A 16,535-nucleotide genomic window follows, 5' to 3' on the forward strand; every position below is an offset into this window, starting at 1 on the left:
GGGACTAATTAAGGCCAAAGCGAAAGGGAGATATGTAGCAGAACTCCAACATTACATTCTTCCTGTAATACAACAGTTTAATTCTTCAGGTCAAGAAAGTAGAAAATACTCTCCTCTTATTGTGTATCTAAGTTATATTTTAATATATTTAACATCTACTGGTCATCCTGCCATCTAGGGGAGGGGGTGGGGGGGGGGTAAGAGGTGAAAAATTGGAACAAGAGGTTTGGCAATTGTTAATGCTGTAAAGTTACCCATGTATAAATCCTGTAAATAAAAGGCTATTAAATAATAAATAAATAAATAAATGAAAATACTCTCCTTTTGACATAGAAATCCTCAAAGACCTGAAAAAAACTTGCATTCTTTATGGGGCTACATCTGCTTATGTTAAGATGTTATTACAGAATTTGGCTTTTGAAATCTTGAGCCCTAATGACTGGAAATCTATAGCAAGGGTGTGCCTAGAACCTGGACAAAACTACTTGTGGCTTTCTGAATATAGTGAGCTCTATAGGATACAAGCCCAACAAAATATCAAAGTACAGTTCATGCTGCAATCACCTGTGACCTACTAACAGGTGTAGGTTCCTATGCAGATGTCACAGTACTGATTAATTATTTCATAGCAGCATATGAGCAAATTGCTGCTAATGCTATCAAAGCGTGGACTTCGCTCCACAATGAAGATGACAAGGGTGAGGCCTTCACAAAAATAACACAAGGGCCAAATGAACCCTTTGCTGACTTTGTGGGACATTTGCAAACTACTATCACAAAGACCTAATGGTGAAAATGCAGCAACAGACATTTTGATAAGGCAACTTGCTAAGGAAAATGCTAATGAGGTTTGCAAAAGAATTATACTAGGATTGCACAAGGATGCTCCTTAGAGTAGTTCATAATACGCTGTGCCACAGTGGGCACAAATGCCTTTTATAGCCAGACTATGATGCAGACTTCCCAAGATCCCAATATGGGAAGAAGACAGGGTCCCTTCTGGCAAGGTACTTCCAGAGAGAATCGTCAATGCTTTCAGTGTGGTAAAGTAGGGCATCTGAAAGCTCAATGTTGGTATAGAGACAGGGTGAGAAAACAGGATGGGAGGACAAGACCCAATACCCCATGTCCAAAATGCAACAGAGGCTTCCATTGGGCCTCAGAATGTAGATAGGTTCAGGGAAACAGGATGAGGGGTCCAGCCCCAGGGCCCCAGGTAAAAAACACTTGGGGCATTATGGCAGCCAATGGTACACCCAGAGAGTGCCTAGAAATCCAATACTCAGACATGACCAATCAGCCAGGAAGCCATATGATGGGAGAAAGGGAATTACACAATCAATCAGCCAGGAAGCAACCTGATGGGAGAAAGGGATTACAATTAGGGAGAATAGAGTTGTATGCACCTGGGACTACTGAGATACCCCCTGGAGAGGTGAAATCTGTTCTTCTCCAGCCTATGGATGTCCTGTCTCCAGGACCATTTTACCTCCTGAGAGTACTTACAAAACAGTGTCCATCCACACACTGATGTGGGAAACTGGGGAATGTAGATAATATCCCAGTCACTAATACAAGTAGAAAATGTGTGACTTATCACCCAGGAGAAGTAGTATCATCAGGTTTACTCATATAGAATCCTAATAAGCAACCTGGTGATATTCACCCAGATTCTGACTCCAGGCCACAAAACCCAGGAATATACTGGACAGCAGCTGTAACAGCTGACCGACCTATGCTCATGATCTATATAAATGGCCTACCATTAGAAGGATTGGTAGACACAGGTGCAGATTATACAATCATTAGAGGTGCCAATTGGCCCAGTCACTGGCCAAAGATTAAAGGAGACACCTACATGTCTGGCGTAGGAGTATCAATAGCAGCTGAGGTTAGTGCTGCCCCTATGAGATGGACTTTTGAAGGCAAAACAGGAGTTTTTACTCCTTTTATAGTTGAAAAAATCTCCATCAAATTGTGGGGAAGAGATGTTTTACAGCAATTAGGGTTAAAAATGAGTACTTCAGTTTTTTAAGCAGGGCTGCTGTTGAAGGCCTGCCAACACTTTCACCTGTTCCTATCCAATGGAAAACTGATACACCAGTGTGAATAGAACAGTGGCCCTTAAGCAGCGATAAAATTCAGGCCTTATTAGATATAGGACAGGAGCAGCTTGACCAAGAACACTTACAACCTTCTCTAAGTCCTTAGAATTCCCCAGTGTTTGTTGTAAAAAAGAAATCTGGAAAATGGAGGATATTAACAGATTTAAGAAAGGTGAATGAACAGATGGAAACTATGGGAACTCTTCAGCCTGGACTTCCATCTCCTACTCAATAGCCTAGAGAATAGGTTCTTTGGGTCATAGATATTAAGGATTGTTTCTATTCTATCCCTCTGGATAAGGGGGATATGAAAAGATTTGCCTTTTCAGTGCCCAGCATTAACTTAGCTGAGCCTTATAAAAGACATGAATAGACAGTTTTGCCACAGGGAATGAAAACAGCCCCATGTTGGGCGCCAAATATGATGACCACATATTTTAAAGTCAGCTGGAGTCAGGAATTCAGATTAAGGGAAAATCTTCAATCTTCATTCTCAGTAGAGGTGAAGAAGGATCGGATGTTAAGGGGGATCAGAGGTGAAGGGGGGTTCATGATCACAATGTGTGCAGTTGAGTCAAGAGGCCAGCCAGCCCAGAAGCCAGCCAGCCTTCTCGCCCCACCTCTCTTCCTGCCCCTCTGCCTCTACCCACCAAAATCTTCATTTCCTATACAACACATCAGGACTTGCACAAAGAGTGGGTGGGGGCCATTCTTTTTCCAAGCATATATATTAATAGAGTGTGGTCCAATTACTATTTAGCCTCACGTGCTTGGGACCTCAATGCATCAATTCGAGTTTCAGCCCATTACACTCCACAAGTCTGAGAGGTAAACTATGCTATGTTCCTCTAATTTATTTATAATCTCGTTCTTTATGCCTAAATCATGGACCCATTTTGATCTTATCTTGGTGTATGTTGTTAAGTGTGGATCCATGCCTAATTTCTGACATACTAATTTCCAGTTTTCCCAGCAGTTTTTGTCAAATAATGAATTCTTATCCCAAAAGTTGGGATCTTTGGGTTTGTCGAACACTAGATTTCTATAGTTATTGACTATTTTGTCTTGTGAACATAACCTATTCCACTTAGATTCCACTTAGATAGATTGGGTTTGTCAAACACTAGATTGCTATAGTTGACTATTCTGTCTTGTGAACCTAACCTGTTCCACTGATCAACTAATCTATTTCTTAGCCAATACCAAATGGTTTTGGTGGCAGCTGCTTTATAATATAGTTTTAGATCAAGTACAGCTAGGCCACCTCCATTTGATTTTTTTTTTTCATTAATTTCCTTGAAATTCTCGACCTTTTGTTCTTCCATATGAATTTTGTTGTTATTTTTTCTAGGTCATTAAAAGAAGTTCTTGGGAGTCTAATTGGTATAGCCCTAAAAAAATTGATTAGTTTAGAAGTATTATCATGTTTATTATATTCTCTTGGCCTATCCAAGAGCACTTAATATTTTTCCAATTATTTAAATCTGACTTTATTTGTGTAGAAAGTGTTTTGTAATTTTGCTCATATAATTCCTGACTTTCCTTTGGTAGGGAGATTCCCAAATATTTTATGTTATCAACAGTTATTTTAAATGGAATTTCTCTTTGTTCTTTTGTTGTTGGATTTTGTTGGTGATGTATAAAAATGCTGAGTATTTATGTGGATTTATTTTGTATCCTGCAACTTTGCTAAAGTTGTGGATTATTTCTAATAGCTTTTTAGTAGAACCTCTGGGGTTCTTTAAGTATACCATCATATCATCTGCAAAGAGTGATGATTTGGTTTCCTCATTACCTACTCTAATTTCTTTAATATCTTTCTCAACCATTATTGCTGAAGCTAGCATTTCTAATACAATATTGAATTGTAATGGTGATAGTGGGCAACCTTGTTTCACTCTTGATCTTACTGGGAAAGATTCCAGTTTATCCCCATTACATATGATACTTACTGATGGTTTTAAATATATGCTCCTGACTATTTTAAGGAAAAGTCCATTTATTCCTATCCTCTCAAGTGTTTTTTATTAGGAATGGATTTTGGATTTTATCAAATGCTTTTTCTGCATCTATTGAGATGATCATATGGTTTTTGTTAATTTGGTTATTGATATAGTCAATTATGCTAATAGTTTTCCTAATAGTGAACCAGCCCTGCATTCCTGGTATAAATCCTACTTGATCATGTTGTATTATCCTGAGGATGATTTTCTGTAATCTTTTTGCTAATATTTTATTTAAGATTTTAGCATCAATATTCATTAGGGAGATTGATCTATAATTTTCTTTTTCTGTGTTCGACCTACCGGTTTAGGTATCAGTACCATGTCTGTGTCATAAAAGGAATTTGGTAGGACTCCTTCAATCCTATTTTTTCAAATAGTTTATATATCATTGGGTCTAACTGTTCTTTAAATGTCTGGTAGAATTCACATGTAAATTTATCTGGTTCTGGGGATTTTCTTAGGGAGTTAGTTAATAGATTGCTCTATTTCTTTTTCTAAGACAGGACTGTTTAACCAATTTACTTCTTCCTCTGTTAATCTGGGCAAGCTATATTTTTGAGGGTATTCTTCCATTTCATTTAAGTTATCAAATTTATTGGCATAAAGCTGGGCAAAGTAACTCTAATTATTACTCTAATTTCCTTTTCATTGGTGGTGAGTTCTCCCTTTTCATTTTTAAGACTAACAATTTGATTTTCCTCTTTCCTTTTTTAAATCAGATTTACTAAGGGTTTATCTATTTTGTTGGTTTTTTCATAGAAATGACTTAGTTTTATTAATTAATTCAATAGTTTTTTCTTTTGCTTTCAATTTTATTAAACTCTCTTTTTATTTTTAGAATTTCAAGTTTAGTGTTTGAATGGGGGTTTTTAATTTGTTCCTTTTTTTAGCTTTTTTAGTTGCAATCCCAATTCATTGACCTTCTCTTTCTCTATTTTATGCAAGTAAACCTCTAGACATATAAAATTTCCCCTTAGTACCGCTTTGGCTACATCCCACACATTTTGGTATGACATCTCATTATTGTCATTTTCTTGGGTGAAGTTATTAATTATATCTATGATTTGCTGTGTCACCCAATCATTCTTTAGTATGAGATTATTTAGTTTCCAATTATTTTTTGGTCTATTTTCTCTTGGCTTTTTATTGAATGTAAGTTTCATTGCATTGTGGTCTGAAAAAAATGCATTTACTATTTCTGCCTTACTGCATTTGAATTTGAGCTTTTTATGTCTTAACATATGGCCAATTTTTGTATAGGTTCCATGAACTGCTGATAAGAAAGTGTATTACTTTCTGTCTCCATTTAGTTTTCTCCAAAGATCTATCCTACCTAACTTTTCTAGTATTCTATTTACCTATTTGACTTCTTTCTTATTTATTTTGTGGTTTGATTTATCTAATTCTGAGAGTGCAAGGTTGAGATCTCCCACTATTATAGTTTTGCTGTCTATTTCTTTTTGCAGTTCTCTTAATTTCTCTTTTCTTCTCTTCTTCCACTGGTGCATATATGTTTAATATTGATATTGCTACATTATCTATGCTACCCTTTAGCAAGATATAATGCCGTTCCTTAGCTCTTTAAATTAGATCAATTTTTGCTTTTGCTTCATCTGAGATCAGGATGGCTACCCCTGCTTTTTTGACTTCACCTGAAGCATAGTAGATTCTGCTCCAACCTTTTACTTTTACTCTGTATGTATCACCCTGCTTCAAGTGTGTTTCCTGTAAACAACATATTGTAAGATTCTGGCTTTTAATCTAGTCTGCTAACCAATTCCTCTTTATGGGGGAGTTTACCCCATTCACATTTATGGTTAAAATGACCAATTCTGTATTACTTGCCATCTTGTTAACCCCTGCTTATGCTTTTTTCCTTTCTTTCCCTCTTACCCCTCTCCCCAGTATTAAACTTGTGAGCACCACTTGCTTCTTACAGCCCTCCCTTTTTAGTATCCCTCCCCCACTTTAGACTTCTTCCCCCTATCTTACCCCTTTTCCTCACAATTTCTGTAGTCCCTTCCATTTACCTTACTCTTTCCCTTCACTTTTTCCCTCCCACTTTTCAATGAGGTGGGAGTTTCACAATAAATCAAATATGTCTGATATTTTTATCTTTAATCCAATTCTGATGAGAGTAGCATACACACTATGTTCATCCCCCTCCCTTTTCCTCTTCAGATATAACAGGTTTCCTTTGCCTCTTTGTGAGATGTAGTACCCCCACTTTACCCTTTTTCTGGTACAATTTCCTTTCCACCTCTAGTTTCTAGAACAAAGTATACACGTGTTCTTTATATATCTTTATAGCAGAAATATCGTTCCCAAGATTTCTTTTTACCTTTTTAGGTTTCTCTTGAGTCCTATATTTGGAGATCAAACCTTTTGTTTAGTTCTGATTTTTTCATCAGAAATAGATGAAATTCACTTATTTTGTTGAATGTCCATCTTCTTCCCTAAAAAATATGCTTATTTTGGCTAGGTAAGTTATTTTTGGCTGCATACCAAGTTTCTTAGCCTTTCAGAATATCATATTCCAGGCCCTTCGATCTTTTAATGTGGACCCTGCTATATCCTGTGTAATCTTTATTGTGGCTCCTCTATATTGAAATTTTTTTTCCTAGCTGCTTGTAGTATTTTTTCCTTGGCCTGATAGTTCTGGAATTTAGCCACTATATTTCTTGGAGTTTTGATTTTAGGGTCCTTTTCAGTAGGTGATTGATGAATTCTTTCAATGTCTATTTTACCCTCTGTTTCTATAAAATTTGGGCAGTTCTCTTTGATAATTTCTTGGAAAATAGTGTCTAAGGTCTTTTTTTCATCATATTTTTTAGGACGTCCAATAATTCTCAGATTATCTCTCCTAGATCTATTTTCTAGGTCTGTCATTTTCCCAAGAAGGTATTTGATATTTTTCCATCGTTTCATTTTTTTTTTTTTTTTTTTTTTTTGCTTTTGCTTGATTCTTGGTGTCTCCTCGAGTCATTCAATTCCATTAAATTTTTTTTTTTATATTTTAAAGTATTTTATTTTTAAAACATATGCATAGTTTTCAGCATTCATCCTTGCAAAACCTTGTGTTCCAAATTTTTCTCCCTCCTTTCCCTCCATTCTCTCCCCTATATGACAAATAATCCAATATATGTTAAACATGTGCAATTCTTCTATATATATTTCCACATTTATCATGCTTACAAGAAAAATCAGACAAAAAGGGAAAAAAATGAGAAAGAAAACAAAATGCAAGCAAACAAAACAACAAAAAATGAAAACACTATGTTGTAATCCACACTCATTCCCCACACTCCCTCTCTCTGGGTGCAGATGGCTCTCTCCATCACAAGACCATTGGAACTGGCCTGAATCAAGGTATTTTTTTTCTTCAATAATTATAACTTTTTATTGACAGAACCTATGCCTGGGTAATTTTTTTTTTTTTTACAACATTATCCCTTGAACTCACTTCTGTTCCGATTTTTCCCCTCCTTCCCTTCACCCCCTGCCCTAGATGGAGGCAGTCCTATACATGTTAAATATGTCACAGTATATCCTAGATACAATATATGTGTGCAGAACCGAACAGGTCTGTTGTTGCACAGGAAGAATTGGATTCAGAAGGTAAAAATAACCCAGGAAGAAAAATAAACATGCAAACAGTTTACATTCATTTCAGAGTGTTCTTTCTTTGGGTGTAGCTGCTTCTGTCCAGCATTGATCAATTGAAATTGATACTGAAAATTTAATGAATTATTTTCTTTACTCACTTTTTAATATCTTTTTCTAATAGTCCAATTGAGTTTTTAAGTGAGTTCTTTTATTCTATGGAATTTTTTTCCATTTTGCCAATTTTTTTTTTAGAGAGCTATTTTCTTTTTCCAATTCACTAATTCTGTTTTTCAAGGATTTGATTTCTTTATCCACTCTGTCTTTAAATAAGTGGGATGATTTATCCAGATCCTCTTGCCAAGCTTCCCTTTCCTTTTCCCATTTTTCTTCTAGCTCTCTTGTGAGAGCCCTTTTAATTTCTTCTATGAGAATCTTGTGTGTTGAGGACCAGTTCATATTCCCCTTTTGGGGATTCATCTGGACACAATCTTTTTTTAGTCTCCTCAGGGTTTACAGTCTGCTCTCTATCCATATAGAAGCTATCAATAGAGTCTGTTTTCAATTTTTACTCATTTTGTCAAAGAATCAAAGAAAACAAACTAACAAAAAAAAATGCAGTCTGCTTTTTTAGGGGGGAGAGGGTTGATGTTATTACCAAGCTTACTCTACAGACTGCAGGGGGCAGCAGCAAAACATTAGTAGGACAACAATGGCTGGGCTGCATCTGAGCTCTGAGATTCCGAGAGCCTGCTGAGACACTCTAAGTGGGTGTGGTCAGGTCCAGAGAGACCCTAGCTTTTTGGGGTTATAGTCTTTATCCCCTGTGTTTACAGCTTCTCTTTTTGTTTACTGGCTTGCTGCCAAGGCAAAGTAGCCACATTGTGGTAAAGTTCTTTCCGCAGAAATGGCTGAGATCACACCCCACCCCTCTCCTGTCTGCATAGTGTGAGCTGTCCAGTGTACTCTCCCTGTCTGCCCTCAATCTACACCTGATCTGACCATCCCCACCCGTGAGCAAAAACAGACCTTTTCTGGCGAATTTTGAGAATATCTTCTGTTGGTAATTATTTGTGGGTTTTTTTTTAGTCAAGCACTAAAAATACTTTTCTTACAGGAGTAAGAGCAGCAGTCACATACATTTGACATATAGTAGGGCTATATTTCATTCTCTGTGGCAAAACTGTCCATTCAAATCTTTTATAAGCCTCAGCTAAATTAACGCTGGGCACTGAAAAGGCAAATCTTTTCATATCCTCCTTATCCAGAGGGACAGAATAGAAATAATCTCTTCCCCATAGGTTGATGAGGATTTTTTTTAACTACAAAAGGAGTAAAAACTCCTGTCTTATTTTCAAATTTCAATCTCAAATGGGTAGCACTAACTTCAGCTGCTATTGATCCTTGTAGGTCAGACATATAGGTGTCTGCCTTAATTTTTGGCCAATGACTGGGCCAATTGGCACCTCTAATGACTGTATGATCTGCACCCAGTTGCATAGATAGTTAGCATAGGATGGTCAGCTGTAATGGCTGTAGTCCAGAATATTCTTGGTTGCTGTTGTTGGGTGTCAAAATCTGAATAAATATTACCAAATTGCCTATTAGGAGTGTGTATCAGGAAGCTTGATGCTACTATTTCTCTTGGGTGATAGATCACCCATTGTCTACCTGTATTAGTGACTGGGACATTAGCTACACATTTCTCAGTTTCCCAAATCAGTGTATGGATAGACACTGTTTTGTAAGCACTCTCAGGAAGTGAAATGGTCAAGCTGACTGTGTATGGAGGCAAGGGATCTATAGGCTAAATAGGGACAGGTTTCAGCTCTCTAGGGGATATCTCAATAGTCTCAGCAGCATACAGCTCTATTCTCTCTAATTGAAATCCCCTTCCCCCCTCAGGTTGCTTCTTGGTGGCTGACTGAACATGTTGTAGTACTGAACTTTTAAAGACTCTCTGGGTATAACAGCAGCTGCTATCAAGCCCCAAGTGTTTTTTGACTGGGGCCCTGGAGCCGAGTTCCACCTCTTGTAATGAGGGTATAGAGAGTGGGAAAAACTGCTTCATGGGTAGTGCTGATGGTGTCATTGCCCTTCCCCATCTTCCTCCCTCCCCACCCCCCACAAAGGCAGAGTTGAGGGAGGAGATGGGGAATACCCTAATAGCACATGCTCAGCTGTAGCCAGAATTTGAATAGAGCTTTGAATGTGAAAAGTACCACATTCCTTTTCTTCAGAAGGTATTTAACATATTTAACTCCTTTTCTGTCCAACTTATCATGGTACTTAAGATACTTAACTTTTTTTCTCACTCAATTGATGGTGCCCTGCAGATCTCCTAGAGCAGTAACAAGCTACATAAATCAGTGAAATGCTAAAAAAGACCTTTTTTTAGCTCTGCACCAGGTGCTGTACTCTCCAGGATACAGGCACCAATTCTCTGCTTGCTTTTCTCTTCATACTTCCTTGTCTGGCTCCCCAAATTAAAATCTTTGCTCTTTATAAAATCTGTGGGATTCCTTAAAACCAATTTTAACCCATTGTATTCAATTAATTGTTCCCCCCTAACTTCCACCTTTCGGGTTCTAATCTCACTTCCTTTTGTTCTAACTGCTGTAAAGTAACTTTTTGTTTCTTCTCTGACTCAACCTGTAGGAGTCTTGTAGTATTGTTCTAACTGTTTAAGCAACTAGCTCACATCCTCCTGATGTTTTCCTTGCTGAGCGGTTCTCAATGGGCGTGGGAGCAGACTCTTGGAGCTTGGGAGCAGGGCCTTTGCTCCTCATCAGACGTGTTCTCTACTAGAAAATCACCCATCTGGCACTCTATATATATTTGAGCTATGTACACAGCTGTGTCATCAGGCATGATTATGAGTAAACTTAGACCCAGATCCATAATGCTTCTCAGCCTTTTTGTCAATGAGGCTGTTGAACCTTCCCTAGTGGGGCCTGGCAATCCCCAAAGTGCTGCCCCCATGATGGACTGCTACTTGTAACCTCTCTCTGAGATTACTGATTGCCAGTCTTGACTAATCTCAGGGCTTTAGAGATCTCTGGCCACAGCCTCTTTGAGCAGTGATTCTTGTTCAACAGAGCACCCAGACACAGCTGCTTGCGAGCTCAAGTCTTTATTCCACCCTCTCACATCCTGCTCTTTCTCAGCACTCCTCTACACTCCCCTACTTCCTGGTCCCTACTACTTATATTGGGTCTATGAAGTCACATGCACAGCCAATAAGAGAAGGAGACATCTCCTGCTGATGATGTGTTTTCAATGCTGCTCGAGTTCCTGCTCATGAGGTAGTTCCTGCTAGCTCCAGAGATCACATCTGGGTACCTCAGGCATCAAAGCCTTTTTACTTCCTTGTTGCACTATGCGAGGTTCCTCTCTGGAGCCTTAGAAAGAGGAATTGAATGTGGTTGAAACATCACAAAGCAACAAGATGCTTTTCTGCAAGGTGCAGAAAGCAGGAAAATAAGCCTGAAGACAAACCTAGTATGTGTGAATATCCTAAACCACTTGTCAGATACACTACATGTAACATACATACATATCAACATACCTTTGCACAGACAAATACATCTTGTTGCTGTTGTTCAGTCGTGTCCCCTTTTTCATGACTCCATTTGTCCATTTTCATTGTAGGTACCCCAGTTGCTGATTAGAACTGTGGATCCTCAGAGGGCTGGGTGTAAATTCAAAGAAGCCTTCAACAAGCCCACAGTATCTCCTAATGTTGCAGGTCCAGAACTTCTCTCCTCACCCCCATCCCAAAGATTCATTTGGGCAAAAGTCTCCGTCCCTCACAAGACCAAATCTAGAGCTTGAAGGGACCTCTGAGATTAGCCGAGTACAATTCTTTCATTTTGTAGACAAGGCCTAGAGAAGTTCAAGTATCTTATCTAAGAACAAATTGGCCATAAGTGCCAGAAATGTGATGGGAATCCAGGTCCTCTGATGCTATATGACAGAGCTTTTTCCTTTGTGCTATTGAGGAGTTCAGAAAAATCTCTTCAACTGAGTGCTTTTGGATCCTAATTCTTTCATCTAATGTATTTACTAGCCTAGGGTTTATTCCAATCTGCTTGTTTTGTGGAGATGACTTCTATAAGCCCATCAGGTGGGGAATGGCTGAATAAGTTATCGCGTCTGAAAATAAGGGAATATTATTGTTCTATAAAAAATGATGAACAGCCTGATTTTAGAAAGGCCTAGAAGTATCTACATGGATTAATGCTGAGTGAAACAAGCAGAACCATGTAATATTGTAAGTAGTGAATGAAGGGAACTGTGACAGCTGTCTCACAAGATGGAGACAGTGTTCTACAGCCTGAGTGAAGGCTGGCTGTGGCCCAGGGCCAGGTTTCTTTCTCCAGAAATCTCGTGATTTACAAGGAATGGGATCTTTTCTTTGTGAAACTAAGTTGGGGCCACCTGGGCCTTGAAATTCCCATCGAAGGTAATGTAGTAATGCTAAAGATGTGGTTGGGTTGAAAGTTTTCCCTCATTTATGACTTAGAGCATGAGATCATTTGTCCTGGCTAATCAGGGCAAAGGTCCAGTCTATAGGGAGTGTTAGCCCAGGCCCTCATATAATTCTTCTCCTTGTCTAATTGCTTGTGGGGAGGGAGATGCTTTTTCTAGCAAGATTGTAATAGAATTCCTTTCTGCTTTTGCAGAAATCTCCTTAATTAATTTTATTTATTTGAGCTGATGGATCTTTTCCCACACAATAGCAAGATTAAGATTGTGCTGTGATCGATATGACAAATGATCTTCTCAGAGATTCAGTAATCCAAGGTAACCTCAATAAACTTTTGGAATACACCACCCAAATACAGAAAAAGCACCATGGAGAGTGAAGGTAAACCAATGCATGCTATGCTCACTTTTTTCCTGTTTTATTTTCTCTCCTGATTTTTCCCTTTTGTTCTGATGTTTCTCTCCTAATATGATTCATAAAGAATGCCTGAAAAGTGAATGTAGATGTATAACTTAAAAAAAAAAGATTGTTTCTACATGTAACTGGGGAAAATAAAAATGAAAATAAAAAAAGAAGATTCCATCTATATCCTTATCCAAGTTCTTGATGAAAGTGTTTAATATGAGAGTATAAAGAATAGATCCCAGGACACTGCAATATAGATCAATATATATTGTTGGTTGCTATTAATGACTACTCTTTGGATTTAGCCATCAAACAACTCCAAACATATTTAATATAAAATTTCTCTATATTATAATTTGGATGATTAATGTCACCTTGTCCTTCTGACTGTCAAAGTGACAGTGGTAGTAGGAATTTAGAATCAGAGAACCTAGATTTGCTATTTAGTACCTGTATTAAATTGAGCAAGTAACTTAACCTTAATCTATGCCTCATTCTTGCAGAGAATGAAGGAGACTTAGTACATATTCTCTAAGATCCCCTTCAGCTTTAAATTCTGTGATTTTATCACTGTCAATTATCTTGATGCAATCTAAGACTGGCTTTCCTCTGATCTATCAGTCTAGTACCCCAATCAAAAAGGGAACTAATGAGAATCTAGCATGAGCTATTCTTGATGAACCATTATAAATTCTTATGCAAGAATACGTATCTTTCATTTTTTCTTTTATGAAATTATTTAATTTATATACTTTGCATTTTTTAGTTTTTATCATTTTATTTCCGAATGTATCTTCTCTCTCCTTCATCCCAGAAGGCCATTCCTTGCAGCAAAGAATAAAGAAGGAAAAGAAATAAAAGCTCTGTATTCCCTTTAAAATGTTCACAAATAATTTTTGAAGTAATATAAGCAAGCATTTTGCTAGGAACTATAGTGAAACTAACTAGTAAATCGTGTGAAACCTGTACTCTTTTCCTTTTTTTCCTTTTCAAAATAAGACCAGCATTCTTCCTGGTGTCCAGTTAAAAACTAATGCAATTCGTGGCCATTAGGAAACACCAGCCAAGAACAATGAGGATTATTTACTTCCATTCCAAAACTGTGAATACTGACTCCCTCTTCTCTAGGAGGTCCTTTGCTGCTACACTGACTACCTTGGGCAGGGAGAGGGGGGACTACAGTTGGAGAGAGTAATCACACACACACAAGCCTGGATGCTTTGGTTTATTGCAGTCATAGTCGACCTTCAGTTCAATGTCCAGAGTAACCCTTCATACCCTTTACCATCCTCCCCTCCCCCACACCTTAGACTCTGGGATGAAGCTGGGCAGGCAGGGGGACAGTCCTAGTGTGAGGGACAGTCCTAGAGAGGAGGCTGGGCCCTAGGACAAGATTCCTTTTTCCTGAGCCAGGGCCACGGAGCTAATTTGCTTTTAGGATTTGATTGATCCAGGAGTGGTAATGAGCAATTCTTGTGAAGACAGAAGGTGCTTTTGCGTCCCCTTTTCCATATGAGACAATGCCTTGGGCCACACCAGAACAAACAAGGGGTCCTCCAGAATCTCCCTGTTAGACAAAGAGGAGTAAGCAAGAAAGGTTGATCCTACAAGGTAGGGTACCTTGTTCCACTTAGCTCTGGCTCTTTCTGAGTTGGTTGCAGAAATCCTGGACCTTCCTGGGTTGATAAGTTCCAGCACAGATTCTGTTCTTGGGTCATATACAGAGGCATCTTCCCACCCAGAAGGAAACTTCCTTCTCTCCTCCCATCAGTATCTCTCTGAAATTCTGAGTAGGATATTGGGGGGAAAGGGTAGAGAATGAGTCTCCCACCCTTCCACCCACAAGTGCTTGGGAAATGGGACTTGGATTTGGGGATTTGGAATATTTCCTATTCTCACAGACCTCATTCTTCCCCCCAACCCTATGCTCCAAACCCTTGCCCAAGTCCTGGATTCAGTGAAAGTGCTGATCCCATCCCTTCTTAGGAGGTTCTGACTCAGAGAGAGAGAGAGAGTGATTTCCAAAGAAGAAAAATATGAAATGTGAACTCACCCTAAATACTGATTTCCTTGAGTTGGGAGTCTCCACACACAATTGAGATCTCATATCAAAACATTTAAAGCGTTTGCAGTCACTGGGATTCCTCAGTGTCAGTTCCACCTCTTGTAAAGTGTTTGATACCGGGAGCATTAGTCCTGTCTTTCTCCAGCCAACTGCTAGACATTCTTGCCTAGGTAAGATAGAATTGAATTTGGAGGGCAGGGGGATAGTTTTCACTGCTGATGTTGTCAGGTCTGCTTAATTTTCCAGCTGTGAGAAGGAAAGAAAAAGGCTTTGTGAGTGTCAGGGATGGGTTATATGGTCTGGGTCAAGGGCTCCAGAGATCCAGGGACCTCAGATTCTTGAGAAAACAAGGGAAGACAAAAGGAAATCATATCATAGAGTGGGGAAGGGAAAGAAGCATAATTTCTCACATGTACATGGCATTTTATAGGTAACAAAGTGATTTGAATGAATGAATGAAAAAGCATTTATTAAGCACTATTTGTTTCCCAGGCAGCATGCTCAGGTTTTCTGAGAACATATTTGTGAGGTGGTTAATGAGGGAATAATGTATTATTCCCATTTTATGTACGAGAAAACTGAAGCTCACAGAAATTAAGGTAAGTGGTTGAAGTTAGAACTTGACCATGTTTTCTGATTGTGAATTCAGTGCTTCCTACTAGGTCACACAATTCTCATAGATTATAGCCCCTAAAACAGCTATCACAGTGTCTCAGAGTTATAAGGGCCTCCAGACATCACAGTATGATTTGTTCCCAAATAGAAATGTCCTCGTTGAAATCCAACTTTTGAAGATCTTCAGTAATGGGGAACTTACTGCTTCCTGAGTTGTTGGCTTATTGGTCTAGTGGAATATTTCATGAAATAGCACTTGAATTTGAACTCTGGGAAGGCCTGATTTTGAGAGGCAGAAGTGTTAGTGGATAGAAGGTTGAATTTGGAGCCAAGAAGACCTGGGTTCAAATATTGCTTCTAACTTTTAGTAGCTATGTGATCCTGGGCAAGGTGGTCAAACCCCTCTGAGCCATGGTTTCTTTATCTATAAATTGAAGGGGTTGCACTAGATAGTCTCTAAGATTCCTTCTAAGTCTAAATCTATGATCCTATGAAGGATATTTTTCTTATTCAGACAGAATTGAAATATGGGCCTCTCTACCCCCTCCTCCCACCTGTTACTAATGGTTCTCTTCTTTGTGTATAAGTAAAATAGACTGATTTGCCCTCTTTCCCCACCCATCTCTGAACATTGAACAAGGAATACCAAAGCAAGAATGGATCTCAAACATCTTTTTGTCCAACTTCTTATGGTATAGATAAGAAAATTGGAGGTGTGAAAGTTCAAGTTACTTGTCCAAAGTGACACAGCTAAGGCGGGGCCAAGACCTGACTAGTGCCCCAAACTTATTGATTCCCAATTCTTTGTTTTCTAATAATTATTACCTTTAGTAACATGATGTCATTGAGAAACCTTGTGGCATTATATTTTGGGTGAGGAAATTGATGTTTGACATTAATGATCTGCCAAGTTTCTTCTGGCTTTCTGATGTTATGTGCTCCAAGTTTGACTGTGATGAAGCTGTTGGAGAAGCAAGAGAAGAAGGAGGTATTAGGATTTCCAGATTCTTCATGAAGGGAATTTTGAGAATGGGGTCCAAGGACTCTGCTAGAATGTCAGTCTCTCCTCCCTGTCTCTATGGCAGCTGGTAGGGCTCAGAGTTGGGATGTGGGACTCAAGAAATCAGGGCTGAAGTACTTGCAAGGGATAAAGACAGTTCCCTAACTTCCTTTGGGAGGGTTGTCCAGATGAGGACAAGGTGAGAAGTGGATCTGCTTGTCTTGCCTCAGGCTGCTCTTGATTCAGC

The 16,535-nt window shown here is 38.7% G+C and overlaps 1 protein-coding gene across 3 annotated transcripts in view; it reads right to left on the bottom strand.

Moving 5' to 3' along the window:
- The window catches only part of LOC100918953 (chymase), a 124,910-nt gene that overhangs the window by 24,119 nt on the left and 84,256 nt on the right, over positions 1-16,535 (bottom strand). The gene's annotated exons all lie outside the window — the stretch shown is intronic.

Source organism: Sarcophilus harrisii, chromosome 2 (assembly GCF_902635505.1).
Source record: "Sarcophilus harrisii chromosome 2, mSarHar1.11, whole genome shotgun sequence".
NCBI lineage: Eukaryota > Metazoa > Chordata > Mammalia > Dasyuromorphia > Dasyuridae > Sarcophilus > Sarcophilus harrisii.